We start from the raw sequence: 6,823 nt of genomic DNA, 5'->3' as shown, positions 1-6,823 counted from the left end.
AAACCTCCAGATTTCAGCACGGTGGCACTACAACAATTCCTTGGAAGAATAAAAAAGTTCACATTGTTGACGTTTCACAAAAGAATATTAAAATCAAAGCAGAGTGGATTCATTTCTCATCATTTCCAAAGATAGATTTGATACTTTACTTAAAAACTATATTAAGCTTCCAGTTCAAATCCCACCCAACATTATGACCTAGATTGAAGTTTTTTTCATCAGTTTAAGTTGAGAGCACCAATTTTACACCTGATCATAGAGTTCAAGTATATTCCAGTCTAATAAGGCTTGCATTATTCACTTTACCAAATAGAGAATTTTTTTGATCCAACTTGTCCTTAGTAGCAATGTCAAAACAGATGTTATTACTGCTAGCTGTCCAAGCAAGATTTATTGAAGTTTCAGTCTTTCTCATTAACCTTTTGATAGATAGACCCTCCAAATTCAATGCCATCATTCACATGTGTGCAGCTGGATGGCAGCAGCCTTGTAATCCAGGGCAAAATTATTCTGAGACAGTTTGGAATTGACCATGTCAAAACTCATCTGATAACCAGCAAGCCAGCCTTCATAAGCTAATACAACCCAACAACAGATAGTTGGACAAGAAATCAACGTCAACATTTCCACCAAGACTGAAACAGTCCCATTTATAGCAGGCCTTTAATTTCCTACTCTTTTCTCTTGTGTTTGGTACAAATTTAGTGTCAAGTCACCTTTAAAACATCAGCTGATTTATTCTCCATGCTGATTTATGTCCCCAGGATATTTTCTGTGTTCCATATTTGAATGGAGGCAAGCCTGTAGTCACAGATCTTATACTTGGTTTCTAAATGACATGAAACTTTACCTGTGTAAATGACCCAAAGTGGTAAATTTCACTCCCTAGAAGACTTGATTTTTAAGATCTATTTTAAACATACAAACACCTATATCCTTTGTTGAAGACATTCTTGGTAGCCTTTACTAGGTCAAAGTAATTTGGTTTGTTACACATTTCTTTCAGGTATGTCTGCTCAGGAAGAGTCTGTGACCTTCATCTGTAGCCAAGGAGGGATGGAGAGTGAGAAAGTGCTAATATCCTTGAAGGTGCCAACTCTCCTCTTCTGATCTTCTGTAGCACATTGGCCCTTTTTCTTTAATTTCTCTATTTACTGAGTCATTTCCTGCTGACAAATATACTCATGTCTTACCCATCCTTCAAACAACAATAAAACCCTTACTTGGTCCTACCATCTCCTATAGCTATTGTCCCATATATGTCCTAGATCTTCTTGGCTAGACTCTTTTAAAAATCCATTTGCTCAAGGTGCCTTTAGTTCCTCTCTCTTCACTCTCTTCTAAACCCACTGAAATCTAATTTATGGTGCCATACTGGAACTGAAACTGCTATCTCCAAAGTCATTTAATTGCCAACTCTAATGGCTTTTTCTCAGTCCTCATCTTTGAGGACTTACATGCAGTATTTGACTCTGTTGATGACTTCTTCCTGGATATTCTCTCCCTCCTAGGTTTTTGTGACCCTCTTTGTTCTGATTCTCCTCCTATCTGAATCCTCAGGCTCCTTTGCCATATCTTCATCCATGTCGTGCCCACTAACCACAGACGTCCCCTAAGGCTCCATCTCTTTTTCTCTTCCTTTTATCCCTGAGAGCTCCCTACAACTGATGAAATGACATGTCCAGTTACTTTAAAAAATAATTACAAAATGTACATATGTTTGTAATTACATGCATGTACATATACAACATATATGTATATATGTATGTTTCTATCCCTTTAATTTGCCAAAGCACTTTGTATACATTATTTGGTTTGTGTCACCCCCCTGACAGTATACACTTTCTCACTTAGGGAGCTCATTAGTTCCTGTAGATCTGATTATCATTTCAATGCAGATTATTCACAGGTCTATATAGTCTGTCTCCTGAGTTTCAGTCACATATGGCCAGATGCCTTTTGAATATCCTATAGACATCTCAAATTCATTATGTCTAAAACAGACCTCATTATCTTTCCTCCCAAGACCTCATCTCTATCTAACTTACCTATTCCTGTTAAGTATCATGCTACTATCCGCCCCCTCCCCCAGCTTACAATCTCTGTGTCTTTCCTTCATGTTCACCTCACATATTGAATCTATTGCCAGTCTCATTGTTTTTGACTTTAAAAAATCCCTAGTATATATCTCCTCTCTACTAAAACAGCCCCCACTCTGATTCAAGCCTTCATCACCTCTCACCTGGACTATTGTAATAACTTAGTTTCCTTGTCTCAGTTTTTTCCCCTTTGCAATTCAAAAAGGTTTTACTAAAAGGTCTGTGTAATCATGTCCCTCTCCCCTTATCTACACTTGTCAATTCCACTGGGTCCCTATTAGCTGTAGGATATATATGTATATAGATAGATAGATAGATAGATAGATAGATAGATAGATAGATAGATAGATAGATAGATGTGTGTGTATGTGTGTGCGTACATGTAGATATATGTTATATATACATGTATATACATATATATGTGTGTATGTGCATGTATACCTACTCATACACATACATATATGTATTCATTGAGTCTAGGAGGGGAAGACCCTCTGAGTTTCTGGCCACAACAGAAAACAACTGCTATGTGCACTCATTCTTAGCCATCAAATCTAAACAATGAGCCACAGGGGCTGGGTTGGGGACTATTAGTTCAAAGAAAGCTGGGATAATTTGGCTTTAAAGGCATAGTTAAGTAGTTCCATTTGAAACACAACACAAACCTGTTAAAAGCCTGTTTTTTCAGAGCTATATTTCAAGAGATCACAAATGAAAACTGCACAGGGAAAAAAGTAAAATGAAAAATACGTGACCAAAATTATATTCCTGTGGACAGAGCACACACATGTAAGGATAGGGTGCCTGGATTGGAGAGAGGAACCACATTTGATGAAGGAAGAAGGAGAAGGAGGAGGAGGAGAAACATCCTCCAAATTCTGTTCAAATTGGCAGCTACTACTACTCTGAGGGTTCTAGAGATAACTTTCAGAGACTGTGCTTCTCTTACTGTAGGTCCTAAGTGCCACATGCAGTAGTCCCCAGTGATAGTCCTTCAGTAGACTGACTTTTGATCTAGACTCATTCCTCAATGGAATGGACACTGGCATCAGCAGTTGCTAATTCCTGAAAAATTTAGAAACAAAATACTTACCACCTAGCTTCCTTAAAAGGCTAAATATGGTGATGATGGAGAAAAAATTTCATAGTTTACAGTTTGCAGATTTGGCTCTGGAAGAGACCTCTGAGGACATTATTTTATAGGTGAGGAATTTAGGTCTAGAGAGTTTGTCACTTGCCCAAGGTCATATAGGCAATAAATGACAGAGCTTGAACCAAAAAAATCTAAGACTCTGGAGTTAGAACCAGCTCTTCCTGGTCCCTGTGGCTTTAAGATCCACAAAGGAGCTGAAAGAAAGTATTACTATTGATTAAAACATAAGTTAACGTTTATTTCAATTAAAATATTAAATAATTATATTAATTGCATTAGGCTAATTTTATAAACTTTTTGGGTTTAGAGCAACGCAGATTAAGTGATTTTTTTCCTTTAAAGGTATTACAATTGTTCATTTCATTCCCAGCTTAACTCACTTTGGGGCTGCTTCCCCTCCTCATGAGCCTTACCTCCTCCCCATCATGCCAGCTCACCTTTTTGTTTTGTTTTCCCTATTAAAATATAAACTCCTTGAGAGATGGGGACCATCTTGTTTTCTTGAATTTGTATCCCCAGTGCTTTGCACAGTACCTGGTATATAGTAAGTTCTCAATAATTTTTCTATCTATCTATCATTCATTTATCTAACATCTGTCTCTCTGTCTATCTATCTGTCTGTCTAGGTGACAGTAGATAAGACTTATGAGTCTAGAGTCACGAAGACCCAAGTTCAAATTTGGCCTTATACCCTTGTATACTTGTATGACCATGGGTAACTCACTTAGTTTTTGTTTACCTCAGTTTCCTCAACTGTAAAATGGGAATAATAATGGTTCCTACTTCCCAGGGTAGCTGTAAGAATCAAATGGGTTAATTATTTGTAAAGTGTTTAGCACAGAGCCTAGCACATAGTAAGCACCAAATAAATGCTTATTCCTTCCTTCTATAGGGTACAGTGCTGGAATATTAGATAATGACTCAGGAAGACCTAAGTTCAAATCTGTCCTCCGATAATTACTAGCTATGTGTCCCTGGATCAGTCACTTATCTCCTGGCTTCATTAGCTTCCTCACCTAGACAATAGTGCCTATTGTGCTGAAAATAAAATGAGATAATATAAGATGCCCCAAAAATCTAAGTACAATTTTAAGCTACAAAAGCTGTATTTACAAAGCACTTTTCAAACCTTACAGTGCTATGTAAATGCTAGCCACTGTTGTTGTTGCAGTTGTTTATCTACCTAGCTTTAGTAATAAGTGAGGCAAGGCCCTGCTAGTGTCCTGGCTAAAAAGTTAAGAAAAAGGGTATATTTGGTGCTTTAGGGCTTATATGCAAACTAGCCATGAGAATAGACTTCTCTTCTGTTCCATTTAGCAAAGGACTGGGGCTAGAATATGGGTAGGGCAAGGAAAGGATAAAGCTGTTCATCCCCTCTAGAGCATTGGATTTGGAGTCATAGGACCTAGGTTTGAATGCCACCACTGATTCTTTCTAGCTGATTGACTTTGTGCAAGGAAGGTACTTATCCACTGTGAGCCTCAATGAGCAGTCTGGACTAAATGACCTCTGCTAAGGCTGAGGCCCCTTCCAACATGACATGACATCTAGGGATCCTGTGATTATGACCTTTTTGACTGAGGCTGGGGTTCTGGCTTGCGGTATGGGAGGGACGAGGCTCATCCTAGTGAGGATGATTCCTGCCATCCCTGCCACTGACTCAGGATGGATCAGCCAAAATTTTGTGCCCAGGTTCCTGTCTCTGACCCAGGCAGGTCCTGGGGTTGGTTTCCAGTTGCACCAAAGACAGCTTGATGGAGAGGGAAGTGCCTGCAACGCCTGTCAAGAGGACACAAGAGATGGGCTGATGTGAATACCAGGCTGTTTCCCTCTCTCTGGCTGCATACTAGGCTCTGGGGCAGCATTCTACTTCTTGTGGCTTCCTGTGATTCACAATCACTGGAGATTGTTGTTGAATCATTGTCCTGATGAAGACGTAATAATTCTTGACATGGAAATTTAATAACTCCCTATGCTTAATCTTCCCTAGCTGTAGAAAAAAAATTGGTGAGCCTGGTTGGAAACCACCCAGGTCTTCCAACACTCATCCCACAAAGCCAAGTGATCTAAGAGTGATCTATCTTGGGACTGAAGTTTACAGAGTCAAGTTTTCCCTTTACTTTTACCCATCCTGAGTGTCTGCACTCTCTTCTTGGGCCTCTGGGGCAGAGTAGCTTTACATTGGTCTTTGAAGAAAAATAGGTAGCATTGATCACATGGTTGAAGACACTTGGGAGGGTCTGACCTTGTTAAATTAATCTCCTTGATATGGCTATGGTTCTTAATCCTTCTTTAGGGCAAGTTCCACTGGTTTTTAGGCTTTGCATTATGCTTCTCCCCAACCTTGTTTAGTTGCATTCCTGGGTAGAGCAACAGAAAACACACACTAGAGGTCCTAAACTGCTTTTGTGTTATGGATGCCTTGGTAGTCTGGTGATATCTTATCAACCCCTTCTCAGAAAAATGCATTTAAGTGAGCCAAGTCAAATATATGATTAAATGGGAAACCAATTATATTAAATTCTAGTTATAAAAATAATACAAAAATAAATTTAGAGATTCCCTGAAATCTGTTTACAAATCCCTTGAGGATGTGTGGACCCTGATCTATCCTGATTATGAGGAGGTTCTCCTTTATTGTCAGGAAATCTCTTTGACAGTCAGTACACATTTATTAAGCCTGGAACTAAGATAAGTGCAGCTGAGTTTTTTCTCTTTACTCCTGCTTAGTCTTATCCTATACCTTAAAACAAAACCAAACCAAAAAACCCTACAACAATAGAACCTTCCCAAGTAAGAACTCTTATATGATTAAACTATAGATTTACATTGTTGTTGTTTTGCCTCTGTACTCAAAGAGGACCAATGACATCATAATGGTGGGGTCAAGGAATAGTGTGTTCAGCTGTGGCTGATGAGTCCAATAGGAGCTTAGAAGGCTCTCTACCACAGGGTGGGCACAAATGGAATGGAGATGGCTTGTACTATTGCCACCCTGCGTCATAAAGATGCTGGCTTCTCTCCTGTTCCATTTTCCCTTTGGGGGGGGCGGGGTTTGATTTCAGAAGTGAAGTTGGAAGGATGACATAGTGAAAAACCAGATCTGATCCAGCTGCCCTTCCTATGTTATCATTTTACTCATTGACACAACCAGGGAGGCAGGGCAATGGAGCTTTAGGAGCTAGAAGTCAGTGACTGTTGTCAGTGGCACTAATGAGAACAGTCAGCCTATTTTCCACTCCAAGTCTGCCTGCAGGCTATAGAAAAAGGCAAGGCAACCCAGAGCCTCTGTGTGCTGTTTGTTGTCCCTGTACTGTGGCTGTTGAACTGATTGTGCTGATCTGGAAATAAATTAAATTAAAAAACAGAAAGAAACCCAGACAAGACTTGATTGTGATCTGGCATTCTAAAATGACTTTGCTTATGATATCTGTGTTAAGTGTACCCTTGGGCAAGTCTTTGGTATCCATCCATGGGTTACAAGCTGCCTGAGATCCTTGGAGCAGAAAAGAACATAGGCTTTGGTTGATGGCTTTTTGTTACAAGAGCTTCTGGGTCTTTCCCTTTTACC

At 39.4% G+C, this 6,823-nt stretch overlaps 1 pseudogene; it reads right to left on the bottom strand.

Annotated features, from left to right (window-relative positions):
* Positions 1 to 253: 253 nt before the first annotated feature.
* LOC140527309 (non-selective voltage-gated ion channel VDAC3 pseudogene) lies at positions 254 to 997 on the bottom strand (annotated as a pseudogene).
* Positions 998 to 6,823: the final 5,826 nt, after the last annotated feature.

Source organism: Notamacropus eugenii, chromosome 1 (assembly GCF_028372415.1).
Source record: "Notamacropus eugenii isolate mMacEug1 chromosome 1, mMacEug1.pri_v2, whole genome shotgun sequence".
NCBI lineage: Eukaryota > Metazoa > Chordata > Mammalia > Diprotodontia > Macropodidae > Notamacropus > Notamacropus eugenii.
Note: the sequence above shows the minus strand (reverse complement) of the source record. Positions and strands in the feature narration are given on the sequence as shown.